General features: G+C 41.3%; 1 long non-coding RNA gene across 7 annotated transcripts in view; it reads right to left on the reverse strand.

Annotated features, from left to right (window-relative positions):
• The window catches only part of LOC130601573 (uncharacterized), a 33758-nt gene that overhangs the window by 3593 nt on the left and 12535 nt on the right, over positions 1-17630 (reverse strand). For all 7 annotated transcript variants that reach the window (XR_008972703.1, XR_008972702.1, XR_008972701.1 and 4 more), the window contains 2 exons: positions 17483-17594; positions 8811-8933 (listed from right to left, as the gene is read on the reverse strand). This is a non-coding gene — a long non-coding RNA (uncharacterized LOC130601573). The remainder of the gene's footprint in view (positions 1-8810; positions 8934-17482; positions 17595-17630) is intronic.

Raw genomic sequence — 17630 nt, forward strand, 5'->3', positions numbered from 1 at the left:
TTCTTTTCCTGGATAATTTTCTGCATTGTCAGTTAACAGCCTGTGGTCACTGAGATTTACAGTCCAGAACAAACACAAGTGAGCAGAGGGAGAGGATACAGCCCTACGACAGGGCTTCCTTAGTCCATGTAGGAGTAGCTGCATGCATGTATCACTACATGCACGTATTTTGCATGTTTCCCTGCCCATATACTCCATCCAGGGACAGCACAGTGGTGTGGGGAGGCTGGTGTGAACAGGAGATAAGAGCTTTGACATAGGAATGAGGATCTCTGACATATGGCAGTGAAGCACAAGGTATATGAGAGTCTGGGGAGCATGAATGACTTCAGAAAAAGAGAGATTTGCCACCTGAACTTCAGTGATCAGGCCATAATCTGTAAGCCCTCTTTTACTGCCTTACCTCCAGCCCTGCTGATACTGAGTCAGGATGCCTCTCCAGATAAAGGAAGCATAGGTAGCCCTGCCAGGACAGAGCTTTTCCTCAGATACCACTACTGAAGAAGACAGCATTCTGGTACCCTCCTCCCCTTCTGTGGCTGGTACCAACAAATAATGTGGTTACTGGTAACAATAAGATATTGTCATCCTTTTTAAAGACCTTAAGGTGACTGAGTCTGAACACACAAGCTGTGCTGGTAATTCCATGTAATACATGCGGCTGCCAGACCTGCACAGGAGGCACAGGGTGGTGCTGGGCTCCATTCCATGTTCTTAAGAGACAGCACACTTGAAGGAACACCGATCTTTCCACCTCTATCATCTAGACTTTCCCTGGACCCACCTGTGCCTGGCCAGTTATTTTTGCTTCTCTTCCTCCCTTCCTTTTAAGCCCTCCCACCTGCCCTGCTTCTGAGGTCTGCCTGTCCTCTGCTGTGCATGGCAGGTAAAATCTTGCTCATTCCTGAAGCCAGGAGTGGCGTTTGTTGTTGGACAAGGTCTCTGGGGAATACATACCTGAACACAGGCAAGCCACAGCTGAACATACACAGACTGACATGGTGAGGGACTCAAAACATGTCAGATTTCAAAGGAAAAGAAAAAATGTGCATCTTTCACCAGGGTTAGTCCTTTCCTAAATATCAAGCCCTTCATTCAAATATTAAGACTCTACCTTGTCAAAAGTGGGCTATAAGGCATTGCTATTGGGAGTTTTATATAAAAAAAGATATATATTCATTATTAAACATACACTACAAATATATATGCATTTAAAACATTGGGGAAATGGTCTCTTCTCCCTAATCCCTTTGCCATTTTACCCGACACTAAAAACTGTGAAAAATGTCAAACAGAGTCAGACACTCACCATGAAATCTTAAAGCAATGACTGGCGTGGTTGAAGTTTGGGGGTGATGTCAGCAAAGAACAACAAAGACAGAAATGTCAAACACTAGTACTACATATAACTAGCTGTAAATCGATAGCCAGGCAAACTCCTGACCTACAAGAACCACGAGCCACAAAACAAAGCAGCCTCAGAATAAAATCCTTGACTGACAGAGCTTAGCACAAGAAAGTTGTGTTTGCAAAAGAAATCCCAGCCACGGTGTGGGGTCACTGCTCAGTGCAGACAGGAGAATTGTGAAGGATTATGCAGAAAATGCAGAAGTGTTCAAACAGCCTTTTAGTATTTGGAAAGAGGGATGATTTGCTTTTCATTGCTTGAAGATGATGAAATACTTTCCAGTCTATTAGTAACTGAGAGAGATGTTAGAATCTATCAGCAATGAACATTTTTAAATCGGCAGGCTCAGAAGCTCCAGCATAGTTGACAGAGAAGCTCTCAGGTCCACTAACATTGAATGTTAATAGCAGCAGGTCTGTAAATGCCCAACTTATAGAAATCTATTAAATGAGAAGGGAAGCAAAGGGAATCAATGAACCATCAGAGGAAAGAGCAACTCTGGGTCAAAGCAAGGGAGGGCTTTTTTCCATCTCATCTATCGTTAGGACAGTCAAGGGTGGTAACATGGAGTCTGCTTCTCTTAACAAACTGGAGGCACCAACTTTCCCAGGCTCATTTAACCTGATTGCTCTGAGGTTCAGACTTGTCACTCTTTCTTCTTGGTAAGAAAACTTTGACTTCTGTTTTAGTTTGAAACCTTTTGCTGGAATTCAAAGTCAAATGAAAAAGGATATAGACATGGACTCAAGCCCTGCTTTCTGTTACTGCCCACATGCCAGGTCAGGCAGTTTTCAAACTAGGATGTAGTTTTTGTGAAGCTTTTCCTTAGGTATGTCCTTCCCCCAGTGACTGTGCTTGAGAAATGGCTGGCTTATGGCTGTGAAATGTCCCAGATGGGCACACAGAATCTCAGGGAGCAGCACTCAGGAGCCCTACCTCTCCCAAACCACACAGGCATTACACCTTTGCTGGCTTCAGCTGCCAGCAAGAGATCTACTTTAAACATGCTTGACTCCCTCTTCTTTGTAACAAGTTGCAGTTAGAAGTGAAGCAAATTAAATCAGTGTATACTTCCCACCACTATGTAAGCTAATTCAAACAACTGAATGGGGCTAGAAAGCATTATCAGGTACTAGAAGCCATTATTGCTTCAGACTACTATCAAAACATGTTATACATGCCCAGCTGTGCACAAAACTATGTCTTTGGAACTTACTGATGTTTTCAACCTGCAAAGAAGTGATGCACTAAACAAACCAGCACACAGTGGAAGTTGTAATACACTCTGTTTGATCTCCCATTTAATGTAATGAGGCTTCACTGACAACAGAAGAGGAAAAAAAAAAAGATTAATCAAAATCCTATGTGAATTTATTTATGGATCACAAAAAATGTTTCTAGCATATCCAAGACATGGTCGAGGGATAAAGTTAGATGAAGTTAGGATTTATCTCGATTACCTAACCTGGCATTAAAATCCTTTCCACTGATCAGCAAACAGAGGGATAAAAAGATTTCAGAGACATTATGTAGGTCTGGAATAATTCCCAGTACGAGTTCCTATAAGAAGAGGAATTGTGGGAGGAATACAAATATTAATCAGAAGAAAAGGTTCTAAATTGGGAAACTGCTCTGGCAATGAGACAAAAGTCTAAGTCATTAGCGTAACAACCTCTAATCCCTATCAGAGCAGCCAGTCTCATGACAGAGATGGACGTGAAATGGCTTTCTCCATAAATATTTCAGTTTTGATTAATTCTAACATTCTATGTCTGGACATAACAAATATGTTGTGAAACATATCATGAAAATACAGAGACATTTGCCAGAACAATCCAAAGCTGTGTAGAAAACTCATTTTCTAGGAAATGGAGAAACAAATTTTAAAGCTGTTTTCTTCTTAACTCAATGCAGGCAATTCCCCAGCATCCAACTCTTTAACTTCTCCCCCCAAAAGCAGCCTATCTAATTAAGTCCAGAACCATGCTACTGTTTTGACCCTGATTTTCATTGGCAACTCCCTGACAGGCACCAAAACACCTCGTTAAATGTTTCCAGGGATAGCAGTTTTGATTTATTAAAAAATAAGTAAATATTTTCTAGGTCAGAAAAGGCAAGAAATGCTAGGAACAGTCCCACGGTCACAGGATTCAAACGCAGCATCAGGCAGTAAGCTCAAAGTCCTGCTGTGGTGACAAGCACTCATGTAAAGGAGATCATCCCTATCCAGAGACTGAAGAACATACATATGCATACCAAAGCCCTGAGATTACTCAGAGCACTCTCTTTTTTGCCTGTAATTACAAATCTTTTCCTTTCAGAGGCTGTGGCAGTATAAGAAGCTCCTGTGACAGCCCCACAGTTGCAACAGTACAACTGTGTTGGGGCTACATACAAAAGTGGCTCAAGGTGGATCCTAGGTAAGCATAACCCAAGGTTTGGGGAATGTGTTTTTTTTAGGCAGCCCTATTCTCTGTCCCAGTTCCTGGGCAGACTCATCATGACCATGGTCTTTGGTTTTGGTGCTTAACAAAGCAGGAATTTCCTGCAGGAGTGGGATGCTGCTACCATGGACATGAGGCTCAGGCCTTTGGTGTTTTGGGAGACGATGGTACTTCTTCCATCTGCAAGAGCAACTCCCACCAGGACTCGCACGACTCTTACAGTAAGTTTCACTTGGAGCTAATGAATAGTTCCCAACTTAAAAACAAATAAATAAATATATCCCCAAAGTACTAATGGATTCTACTATACCGCAGCTCAGCATGCTTTACAATAAAGGATGCAAAAGTTGCCATCAGATTTACCCTCATTTAAAGGTTTCCACTTCTGATGCTACTATTATTTCTGATGTAATCCTGAAGTGTATTTTAAACCCAGCTGCATTAGATTCCAATTCTGCTTTGAAGTAGTGCTACCAATCTCATTGAATCATCATTCTCTGTGTTTGCTCCCTGCAGATGAGTTGCACTGCTTTCCAGAGAACTCCAAGTCCTTCTGAGGTCTGTGGAGCCAAATTCATGGCTGCCAAAGCACACAGAAAATACCTGCAACCATTTCAGAGCCAAGTGGAAACACCCTGGGAACAGCCAGGAGAGTAACACACAACAGAAACAAGTATTTTCCTAAAGCACAGAATGAATGATGAAAATATATCCAAACAAAATGGAAAATGAAAGCAGGACTGAAGTGGAAAGTTTGGGACCTCTATACAAAGTTTATACTACACTATACTTATCTACAGTGGTAGCTATGTTCATAACTCAGTTCTCCCCCATCCTGAAGAGCTCAAGGTGTTCTCCAGCCTTACCCTCCGCAGCCTGCATAGCTACTTCTCTGAGACAAACCATTAAAACTGTCCACGTTTGGGTCATTACTGGTCATTCAGGTTCCCATCTGCAACCTTGGTAACAACTCAGTAAAGCCAGGGAGCTTGGCCAGAACTGGGCTGAATGTGGTTGTTAGCAAATTAAGTCTTCAAACACCACTAAGGCATTGCTCTAGTAAAGCCTAGAGGTAGCAAGTGAATTCTAGGATGTACATTGCAAGCCCAGGCAGGAGTGTTACCAGCCTGGGAACAGCTGTACTGCTGGTGGCTTCTAGGGTTTTCTACATTCAGTCACCTCTGAGGTGCTGAAGATCATGAGCTGCAAACACTCCTCCTTACTTCCACATTCTGGGCATTACCTATGCCAACAGCCACTGTTTTATGGCTACCACCAGTCTCCCTCATTTTCCCTCCTTCCCCCAGTTTACGTGGGAATATACCACACTTTCCACTCTCAAGATCCCAGCTGTGGATCTCTCTTCATAGTGGCCCACCGACCACAAGAAGATCACCCCACTAGTGGGGTGCACACCAGTTTCTCACCCATGGTCTCCATTCCGGCCTATAAATTGCCTGTACTGTCCTACTTAGCTGCCTTGGAGTCCTTCCACTGTACTTCTGCCTGGCTTTTAACAGCTGAACTAGCCTTTGTAATATTGTCTGGCAGGACACTGACTTCCCATCAGCCTTCCAGAAATTCTTTATTCCTTTACGCTTTTGACCTACACAACAGCCTCTGGCAATAAGTTCTACAATTTAATAAGAAGTTCCATGAGAATGTATGACTTTCTGGTTTAGACCTCATGCCTCATAATTTCATGGGGTATCTTAACCTCTCCTGTTCTTAAAAATAATAGCCACCCCCTCTTCATTGTTTTCTAGCTAGCTAGGAGATCTCAAGACCTCTGTCCCATGCCTGACTATCTTCTCTGTCCCATGCCTGACTATCTTCTCTGTCCTGATACGAAAACCATTCTGTCCTCATCCACTTCCTCAGGGTGGAATTCACATTAAAAAGCTTTGATTCCGTGTTGGAGCTTAGATATCTACCTCACAGATTGACATCTACAGGTAGAAACCTAAATTTAGATGTCTGAGCAAAACAACTCCTACCCATCCTTTTTAGTTCTATTTTATTCTTTCTGAAGACTGGATGAACAGAACTGCATGTATTAATCAGTACGTGGGTTTGCCAAACATTTATACAGTGACATAATCACATAATCATGTTTTTCCTTTTTTCCCTTTCCTAAAAATTTCTCTCATTCAGTTTGAATTTTGTACTGCTGTGGTCACTGCATCAGTGTTTTCACAGAGTTATCCTACCGCAATTCTATTTCTGAGTGATAATAATATAACATTCAAGCTGTAACTGAGTAAGTATAACATATAATTGAATATGTATATTCCCAGACAAGCTAATTTGCATTTATTAGCATTGACTTTCACATGCCATTTCTGATATAGTCCCTCACTGCCATGAGAACCATCTGCCTCTCTTCTCAGGGTCAGATTTGATACTCTCAGTTAATTTGGTGCCATCCACAAACCTTGCCACTGCAATATTCACCCCCTTTTCCACATCATTTATAAGGATATCAAATAGGTCCTAAATCAAACAGTTGCGTGACTAAACTGTAGAGCTCCTTTCACTGGGAAAGCTGATCTTTTTCCTTTTTCTACCACTTCTTGTCCCATTTTGTCTCCATCTTATTTACTTACAAGAGGACATCTTACTATCTCAGCTTAACTAATTTAAGAGTCTTTGCAGAAAGACTTATTCACATTTGTTTGGAAGTCTGTACGTACTTTATCAACTAGATCAGCCTCACCTACAAGCTTGTTGACATCTTCAAACAGATTTATAAGACATGATCTCCTTCTGCAAGAACTGTAATGACTTTTATCAAATAAATCACATTTATGAAATTGTCTACTGATTCTCTTCATTATTATTGTAGTTTTTGCCCACTTATTCAGTTTGGGAGTGAGATTTACTGACCTGTGGGTTTCCACATTTGTCCTGGAGGCCTTCTTCTCAAGGCTGAAGACACATTTGCCAGTTCTATCCCTTTTGCAGTGTGGTTAACTTAAATGACAATTTTCATGCTACATTTAGCTTTCTCTTAATCTAGTGTTTGAAGTCTTTCAGAACTAGATTGAGTATCATCTTATCTTCCTGCTTTCTTACTGTTCATTTTATTGATTTGTTCCAAAATGTCCTCTGCTGAAACTTCATTTAGGGACAATTTCTCATACTCTCCACTGCTTCACCACTAATGTAGCCCCTCCCAGCCTTCCTCAATAATTTGTTCCTTATTATTACCATTTCCTACCCTTCTGCCAAGTTTCTGAGGCATTTATTATATCAATAACTTCCTTTAAAATCAGACAGTCTAGTTCACCTCTTTTAGGCTTCAGAGTTGCAGCATTTGTATAGGTATATTTCTACATTTTTTATTGATCTCGTTGCCCATTTTTCATAAGGCCTGCTTAGCTGGGACTTTCATTGCTGAGACCATTCTTTGCTATTTCCTTCCTCAATGTTATTGATTTCAGTTCCTTCCATTTTTCTAAATTACAAGAATTTTCTTATTTCTCTTGAACCATGTGCTGTTGCTTATTTGGTGAGTTTGGAGAGTGAACTATAAAAATACCTCATTGTTTTTGAATGTTAAAACCTAGTTTGCAATCTAGTCTCACATCGATTTATAAAGCTTACCTTTCTTGCAAAACCTAGCTCACTAAAAATCTGCTAGTCTGGTACTGTGACAATTTATAGCACTGTGATGCCACTCTCAAAATGTCTTTCCTACTCACTCCTCTGTGGTCAGTACCCACATCATTCACACCACCAGCTCCCTCTAGCACCAGGGGTGGACACAAAAGCCCAGCAAAGGTCTCAACAGCAGTGCAGAAAATAAGATTTCCTCCCATGTTTAATAATACATTTCATTAACACCTCCCAGTGTGAGTCTTTGATTGCTCATTCATGTTTAATTTTTTATTTTCTCTAATTCCCATATCTTGTTCCTGGCATACTCCAGACAGTCAGTTATACCTATTTTTGTATCTTGGTATTTGCTCCCTCTTTCATAAATGTGCCACACAGCACTTGATTCTTTCTGTTTCATGCTGTTGATTTATGGATCATTTTCTCCAGTTTCTCAAGATCATCACAAGTCTGATCCTGACCTTCCAAGTGCATCTTGCTTTATCTACATATTTTATGTGTGAGTTCTTTTTTAAACCATATAGGTCATTAATTAAAAAAATGAATAGAACTGGGCCCAGGACATATACCAGCAGGACTCCAGTCGAAATAACCTCCCAGTCTGACTGTGCACCATCACCACACACATTACAGCAATATCATATACCTTCTAAATGATGAACCTCAAGCTATGAACTGCACCATAATAAATTTGCTTGTGGTCTCCCTTGCTCCTTTCTGCATTCAGACTAGAGTCCACAGGGAGGAGGGCTGCCTGCTGAATGGGCTATTTTGAGAACACTGCGGGCCACCTTTGCTGGGAGCACACTCAGTGCCTCTGATCATGGCAGTATATGATCCTGTCTGCACATATGCAATAAATCTCATTGCCCCAGGAAGCACTGGCTTTTCTACGCTTGCACAATACACTTACACATTAGAGGAAGGGCTGCAACAGATGGTCTCTCCCTTATACAGAAACAAGGTAAGTGTCTCACCCAGCCAGAAATACTGGGCACACTGATCTAGACCATATTTCTTTAGTCTGCTTCTGAGAGAATCATGTGGAACAGTTTCAAAAGCTTTCCTAAAGCAAAATATGTCCCATCTGCTGCCTCCTCTTCATCTACTAGACATTATTTTCTCAAAGAAGGAAATTAGAGTAAGACTGCACAATTAATTCTTGGTAAATCTATGCCTTTTTTTCCCTTCTTTTTTCCTTTTTATCTTCTGTTTGCTTTAAATTGATCATTGGGGGTTTTTTCAGACTTATGGCTGGAACAGTGGCTTCTAATTCCCCAATTTCTGTTTTTCAAAAAAGTAAATTGTGTTTGCCTTTCTGTAATACTCAGTGATCTCACCTGCCTTCTGAGAGCTTCCAGGGTAGTCACTAATGCTTCAGTAATTGCTTCAGCTACTGTCTTCATTGCCCACATGGCTCTCACAGCACACACCCAGAGCAGGCTGAGGCCAGAGCTTCTAATCTGGAGAAACAAATAGAGAACAAACATAAGGCACAAAAACAGTGTAAAAGGACACAAGGGACCAGACCAAGCTCAGACTGCTTGCTCTCCTCTCACCTCTGAGGAGGCTCAGCCTCCTCTCACAGTGGATAGTTTAGCATAGCACAGCATACCATTAACGTGGCAGGAAGCTGCCTTCCAGCTGAGGAAAAGCAAGCTGACAACTCTAGGAAGGCTATATCTGAAAATACATTTTCAGTCAAGAACTTTTGGTCTGCTCTGCTGATGGGAATTTAAATACCAGGAGCACACCAGCAGCCACACATGTGATGACAGATTTGCTGACTTACAGGCAGAATATGAAGGGGTCTTTCAAGAGACATCTAGGTGGATGCTAGAAAGTGCTGGAGAGGCGCATGAGGTCTTACTGCATGTCACAGATTTTAAAGGGAAATGCAACTGAAGAATCCTGGAAGGCAAAGTCAGACTGCTGGTTAGAAGATTTAGCCCCGGGGTACTGTTGACAGTTTCTATGAAATCCTTCCAGTTACACACACAACTCTAATTAGGCAGAGGGGAAGAAGATGCTATCTGGAGGTGATGGTCTCCATCACAAGTCAAAAGTGAAATCAGACTTTTCACAAGGAAAACATATCTGATGTGTTTAATTAAGTGGGAGCTGGGGGAAATCTGTCATAAGCTAAGGCAAGCAGATTGCTAAGGGTTGGTAAAACAAAAACACTCTGTGTATCCAGCGAGTTCAGAGAAAAAGCTTAGAACAGCGATAGCAACATTTCAGAGGTGAAGACTTATTATATCAAAATGACATTGGACTAAGAAGCTAAACAAAGGTGTCCCTCAAATTAAGAGCTATAAATACATGTATAGAAAATGGGGGGGGGGGGGGGGGGGGGGGGGGGGGGCTGTCAATTAAAAAAAAAAACAGGTCATAAAATCACATCTTGCCGTAGCAGAAAATATTAAATCCCAGTAACAAACCAAACAGAACTGATAATACACCATAACATGTGGCCACAAACTACAGAAAAGATAGTTTAAGTTATAAAACTGAATGAATTTTTTTATATATATCAAAGAAAATGTTCTAAGGAATCTAGTCAGACTCAAATTTTACTGGAAAAGACAACACACTGAACCTCTCTGGCAGTAAGAATGTAAATATATGAGTAAAGTTATCCCATCACTCACCAGAGAAAGACTGAGTGCTTCCTGTTGAGAGGTGGAATACTAAACATGGGGACCTCTATTATTCATAAATAAATCAATATAATGGCACAAAGGAAAAAAAAGAGTTAGAGAACCAATTTATAGGAGCTAGTGTGACTGCTTTTAGAAGTATTAGATCCTGAACATCAAAGAAGAGAGAAGCTGTTCCCTACTTAATATTATACAAGGTACAAGAGGAGTGAGCTCAAGAAGAGGCAGTCAGTGAACCGACAAGAGAATATGGGCTGCTCTTACAGAACAGAAAACTCCATCTTGGAGTGCAACGGTTATGACTTCAGAGGTCTTAATGGGCAAGGAACTCACCACAAATGCTCAAGGTAAAAGTGTGATAAAATAGGAGAAGGGATTAGAAATAAGGAGTCCGTTCAACCTCTGGGTACAGGATCACTAAAACCACTACTATATCTGATTCTGATGTTCACATTTAAAGTTGTTGAAAGATTAGATTGGGGGCAGAAAAGAGTCATAAAAAAGTATATGAGGAGAGAAGAACACGTAACTGAGAAACTTAAACAGCTCAATTGTGGGGCGATTCCGTAAATGCTTTCACAAAGGGAAAATATCAACCAGCACTTTTTAATCTAGCAGAGAGAGAAGAAAGACTAAGGGCTGAAAAATGAAAACGATTCAAACCAGAAATGAAACACACATTTTTTAACAGCAGTGATGATTAAATTTGGGAACAAACTACCACCTGAAGTGATGGATTTTTCAACTCCTGGCATCTGGAACATATGTTTCTGTGAAAAGTTCAAGTTTTCATAGATAAGAATTTTCCCTCCCCCCGAAAAACAATTTTGTCAGAAAATTCTTAGCCACTATTTGGATTTCTTGTCTATTTTAAAAGATGAGCCACAGAGAAATAAGCTTTGTACATTGAGAGTTGGTCAAAAAGATAATTAAAAGAATAACGGAACTCCTAGATAAGGAATATGATATGGTGGGAGCTAATTATCACAGTGTCTGCAGTGAAAGTTGTGCATCGGTAATGTTTCAGAATCATTTGAACATATCTTTATAATAATGATCAAAAGGGAACTGCTTGACATAATCTACTTGAACATTCAAAAGCCTTCTGACAGGCTTCTTCAGGCAGGGCCTGTTCCTGAAGAATCCAGCACGGACAGGTATTATGGTTGCTACAGGAAGGCGAAGCACAGACCAACAGGCAACACCACTAACAGCCACAAAACTGCCTAATATCATAAACAGGTATTTACTACAAGCTTTGGCTTTCCTATGGAAGTGCAAAGTGGCATTATTCCAAGCATAATTTTTGTAATTGCAATCAAGGCACCAAGAACTCTTGCATAACTGCTTTTAGTACACTACCGGAATGAAATATGACATGTAAGGCACTGACATCTTGTAGAGCATCATTAAACATACCACAAGCATTAATAAATATGCCAAGGAAAGCCAGTACATCTGCACGTAATTCAAGCGGAGGAGTTGGATTTCACATTATTATTTTTGTTGGGTAAAACACTTGAGAAGACTCCAGTTTATCCTGAGTCAATAGAATGTGAAGCATCACTGAGGGAAAAAAAACATCCTCTTGGGATTTTTCATTGGACTGAGAATTGTGGCACTCTTCCGTAAATGTCAGGCTTATCAGTGTTGTGAGTAAGCATCAGTTAGCTCTCAAACAAGCTGACTCCCTGCATTTTTCTCAGAACTCTATGTAATATTCTCCTGGCAAGGAACAGCTCTTTTAGAAGACTGCAACACCAATTTGTAAAAGAAGCTTGCCTCAGCTTTGACTCAAAAACTGAAAGAGATCAGGAATAGATTAGATGGCTGTAGGAAGATCTGCTTTTTGACTACAAACCCTGGCTTATTTGGAGTTAAAGTGATACAGGAAATACACATTTCTTCTTTTCAGTTCAGAACAGATGCACTAATTGTAAGAAGACTTTCTTCTTCCTACTTGTTTATCTACTTCATATTACATTAGTAGCTTCAAGTATATTTTTGACCTGTGACTGGTTAATGACATCAATATTTGCAATACATTTACATCCCTTTCTAAAGATCCTTTCTTTATTTCCGCCATCCAGCTTTTCTTTTTATATTCCTAGATGAGACCCAGCAGCACCGTGGTGAGATCTTCATTAGCATTCAAATAAAAATTCATTGTTTGCTTGTAGAGTGGGGAGATGAGTTCAACGTTCACTATTCAGTGTTCAGCGGTGCCATCAAAAGTGTTTACATTCATACCCATGTTTCATTTGATTTTGACAGCACATAACGAAGCACACGAACTGCACTGGGTCAGATCAAAGGTTCCTCTACTGCAGCATCTGGTTTTCAATAGAGATGCCTGGGGAAGGAGTTTAAGAACATGTCAGGTATGCAGTGGTGCTTTCCTGGAATATTATTCTGGTTTCTAACAATATGTGTCTTGGGACTTTTTGAGTCACGATCATTGGTTTTACTATTTAACAGGTTATGCTTTAACTTCTCTCCATTAACTTTTCCTGTTACCCCCAGAGAACAAGTAAACTTTGAGCATCCATAATATCCTATGGCACGGGATTTTACAGTTCAATTACAAGTTTTGTAAAGAACCATCAACCAGATTAAACAGATTTCTAGTTGTTGCTTTGGAAGAGACACTTAAAGGGGCTTCTCAATTTAGAGAGAAGGCACCAAGGAAAATATGAGTAAGGCTTATAAAACCATGGTCACAGCAACAATAGGTGGACAGTGCAGGCAGATGGACCACTGGGCCGGCCCACTAGTCTTTCTTATGTTGTTATGACTAGGCCACCCTAGTTGCATCTTCAAGACTGTTTCAAGAGCTCCAACAAGTTTGTGAAATGTGGTTTCTCACTAGAAAAACTTTCCCTGATATAGAATCACAGAATCATTTAGGCTGGAAAAGACCTTTAAGATCGAGTCCAACCATTAACCAGCACTGCCAAGCTCACCACTAAACCACGTCACTAAGGGCCTCATCTACATATCTTGTAAATACTTCCAGGGATGGTGACTCCACCACTGCCTTGGGCAGCCTGTTCCAATGCTCGACAACCCTTTTGGTGAAGACATTTTGCTAGAATCCAGGCTAAAATGTTGGGGTTTATCCGTTCCATCATTATTTTCTTATAATTTCTCCTCACTTGCTGAGTACAGACTGCAGTGTGTCAGTCTGCAATTCTCCACTTCGCTCCTGGGGACCTTCTGTGGGATTGTTGTCACATTTACCATCTTCCATCCCTCCTGCAGAGAGACTGATTTAAGTGACAGGTTACATACTATAGTAGCTCCATAATTGCATATTTGTTTTCCTCCAGAGCTCTTGAGTGATTACCATATGGTCTTGGCAATTTCTGACTCTTCATCTTATCAATTAGTCCTAAAATGCATTTTATTGTCATTTAATTTGAGACAGTTCCCTACACTTGTCCCCATAAGTTTGACTCTCATGGGAGAATAACCTATCTCAACCACAGCGAGCACCAACACAAAGCTTCAGTTTACTTTCCAACAGCAACTTTCCTCTCTTACAATAAACCTTGCAGAGACTGGTCATCTGTTGATCAAACCTCTGCAAAAAGTACCTTATCCTGGCAATTCTGAAAACATTTTTACTAGTATTTTTACTACTCCGTTAGTGAGTTTGCACCTTAAAATCTTCCCTTGTCTGCCCTACAGTTTCAGCTTCACAGTTAATGCTTTTTTTTCTTTCCTTTTTTTTTTATTTAAATAGGTTCTTTATTTGCTCAGAAATCCCGATTTCGAATACTCTCTTCCATTCTGCTGCTAGAATATTGCCTTTTGGTCCCTTGTAGAATTATTTCACTCAGTGATATATTGCTCTGAGGTTCAGATAGGGGGCTTTTATCCAGCTTCTCATCTTCTGCATCCTTATAGCGGCTGCTTTTAATTTCTTTTTAAGAAGCTCATGTACTTTTGAATAGGTCCCATTTTTAAGGTAGGTATTACTGTGAATAGTTGTGGGGGAAAATAGAATACTCCTAAGATACTCTGCCATGAATCTTTCTGAAAAAATACAGGTACTCACCAAGGTGTTTTCAAAGAAGGGAGGCTTTGGAAGAAAGAGTACATCTAACACCTCCAGCTGGAAGGGGAAGGATGGGGAGGCCCCTGACATGGCACTGGATGCTGGGTGAGGTGGGCAGAGGAACCTCTAGCACCATGCTTTCAAAAGGGTCTGTGAGGAGGCTGTAGCAGGACCAGGTAAAAGACAGGTAGGGAATGTGGAGAAGCAACTCCCAAAAGAGGACTCACATTCAAAAGCAAGACTGTACCTGTGTCAGCAGAATGATGTGAACTCACTTGTTCAGGGATGGGAGCTGAAAGATCTTGTATTATTACAGGCTCTCTATGCTCACACAGGCAGTACAGATGGAGCAGAGCCGTCATACGCAGCCTTTCTTCAGCATGCCAGATCTTTCTGCTGCTAGGCAGGCTCTGGGGAGACCATGGGGAGCTTGGGGTGAAAGCCCATGTGCATTTCCCTACACACAGCTCCCACCTCTCCTGCAGTGCTTGCTATCCTTGTGGCTCACAGGAATTAATGACTCATGGATGATGGAAAAGCTGTGTTCCTTTTCTGGGTGGCTGGCATTCAGCTCACCTGGAAAAAAGGCACCTCACTCCCAAAAAAGAGGGGCCAGCTCCCATGGGATGCAGCATGGGCCATGCACCTCTCTGCCAGGGCAAGCATGCAGGCAGGACAGCTCTCTGGGTGCTATGTCACTGGCTGGTGCTGGACGTGAGACAGGTTGGTCAACCCCATGGTATTTAGGATGCTGGTCCGTGTTAGGACACTGGTTTGTCCGGGAAGCAAAAAGCTTCCCGGACAAACAGAAGGTGTCCCAGCAGAGCAGCACCCTACACATGGGGCAGGCTCCCTCCTCACACAGACAAGGTTTACAAAATGCAATATAAATGGAATCTAAAGCAGGCAGCTGGCAGAACCCAGGCAGGCCTGCAGATCCACGATGCACAGAAACAAATCTACCAGATGTTTCAGCCTCACAAGGGAGCCACACGCCTGTCCTACTGCAGGAATTGTGTTTTGCCTCCTGTTGTGTTGGCTTCCTGTAAGAAAGCTGGAAAATGGTGGTGGTTTGAGAGTTACTTTCCCTTCCGAAAAATTGGTGCTCCCATAAGTTTGTGTAGTTAGTGAATATCAACAAGAAATAAATCAGAGCTTGGAGAAATGCTGTTCTCCACTCTTCCTCCAGTGTGCCTTGTTTACACTGCTGAGCTGCAATCTGAAAAATGCCATCTATAATGAATACTAAATAGTGGGAGTCTTTTTCTCAGCAATGTGTTACTAAACCTGATTGCTGTGCAGTAGAATATGCTGGGAGAGAGCGGAGGCTTGGCTGTGTTTCTCCATTTCATGCAGTCATAGAAACTGTCAAGCTTAGGTGCCTCTGTGATCTCCAAGCAGCATGTCTCCCTACACCCCTTCCTAGCTACCCATTTATTTTTAAAACGTTCCATTGTTACTGTAGCTCAGGCTTTTTCAGCCAATTTTAATGTCATTATTATTTCTGTCTCTTTAAAATGTAGCTACTTATGCAATTTTATTCTTCCCCCACAACAAATTCATAGTAATGTGTTAACAGCTGCCTTGTGGTGGAAGTCACCTAGAGTTAGTACTCAGAACTCCTCACTATTAAGAAATGACTCACTGGGTATTATAAAATCCGTACTGCGTTGCCTGGCACACCGTCTTCAGTACACACACATGTGTCTCTGCTTCATCACCAAGAACATTTCGTCCCCGCCGTGTGGAGGGTACACGCAAAACCAAAGGATAACAGAAAGCAAGAATGCATCCACACACGAGTGACTCCTAGAGTAGTTCTACAGCTCCTTAAGCGTAAAGAACCAGGAAGTAGAAGGGAATTTATATGGCAGAAGATGGTGAAAAAAATGGATGAAAGAAGGAAGAGTCATACCAGGGGCCCTTGCTCACACCTAATTCCTGCAGCCAGTATGGAATATTACATCTGCCTCTGTTTAGGAGTCTGATGACATTTTTGAGCTCCCTTATTTGCCAGCAGTCCAATCTTCAAACAGTTCAAGGCACAACCATGGTGATAATTCTACATAACAAAATGCACAGTGGAAGTGGTACTGACCCAAAGGCTTGTTAACACACAGCATAGGTAAGAGTGGCATATTTTCACCCATTAGAATACTGAATTGAGGGAAAAATTAGGACAGGGCTTTGAGCAACCTGCTCTAGTGGAAGGTGTCCCTGCCCATGGCAGGGGGTTGGAACTGGATGAGCTTTAAGGTCCCTTCCAAGACAAGCCAGTCTGGGATTCTATGAAATCAAGGTTTCTGAAAAACAGCAAATCGTTCATATTAATGCAATGTATACTCTTTTTTTCTTGACTCACACACTGGAGTGTTTATATAAATATACATACACTTCCTATACACACAGCATCAAACACTCCAGCAGAAAGGCTACAAGACAAAGTCTAATATCTTGTTTTGGCAAGATCAACCTCAGAGTCACATGGGCACAGTGAATAGGAGATGCTAAAACTTAGCATTCACGCACTTCTCATAGAGCTGTGCAAAGGTCATTCTGTTCTGTGGATAAGCCCGTGTCAACAGTGAGCATATATTAGAGTTCAGAAAACCCTTTGCTGAGGAGATCCAGGCATTCTGGGTTAAAAGGTTATGAAATTTAGTCTAATCTCTGTTCCTACTTTCTTAAACATTCACTACCAATCTATTATGAAGTCAGTGCAGCATAAAATTGAGGTTTCCCCAACTTCTTTCACGTAACCCTGGCCACATTCCTACAAGACTGCTCAGACTTGTAGTTCAAACTGTTCAGAATTCTCTCAAGCTGGCCTGAAATCTGTTTTTTAAATTCATCTGATTTGCATCCTAAATTCTCAGATTGAAATAAAATCATTTCTTTTTGTTAAAATATTCCTTCCACCACTCTGCTGAGAACCTTTTGTGTCTCTGTGCTTTATCGCAGGAAGGTCACATTTGATCCAGGGATTCTCCTACTGAAAGGTTTGTTTCTGTTGCCTTCACAACTGTCCACAAAGTCCTTACACTTTCAAACAGCTGGAACCACCAGCAGTCATCTTCCGGGCCAACGGAATAATGAAGACACCAAAAGATTTAACACCCAGGAAAAGAAAAACACCAGAAGAACACAAATGATTTCTAAGCACACAGAAACTAAGGAAATGAGTACTTGTCAACATGAATCCCTCATGAACAAAACAACCTGACTCAGTCTAATTTCACTCTCCAATGGATGACACTTTGTGGATAAAGAAGCAACAGCAGATATCACATACCTCAATGTCACTGAGGCCCACACAACATTGATGAGTGCAAGAATGCCCTGGCTGAAGTCATGACACAAATCAGGCTGGAATCCACACTCTGAGAGTAGTTTCCACTGGTTCACTGTGAAATGTAAAGGACAAATTGAATGGTTTCTCA

The sequence above is a fragment of the Pezoporus wallicus genome, unplaced genomic scaffold (genome assembly GCF_028554395.1).
Source record: "Pezoporus wallicus isolate ANWC-B61680 ecotype Strahan unplaced genomic scaffold, APGP_CSIRO_Pwel_v1 contig_11153, whole genome shotgun sequence".
NCBI classification, from domain to species: domain Eukaryota; kingdom Metazoa; phylum Chordata; class Aves; order Psittaciformes; family Psittacidae; genus Pezoporus; species Pezoporus wallicus.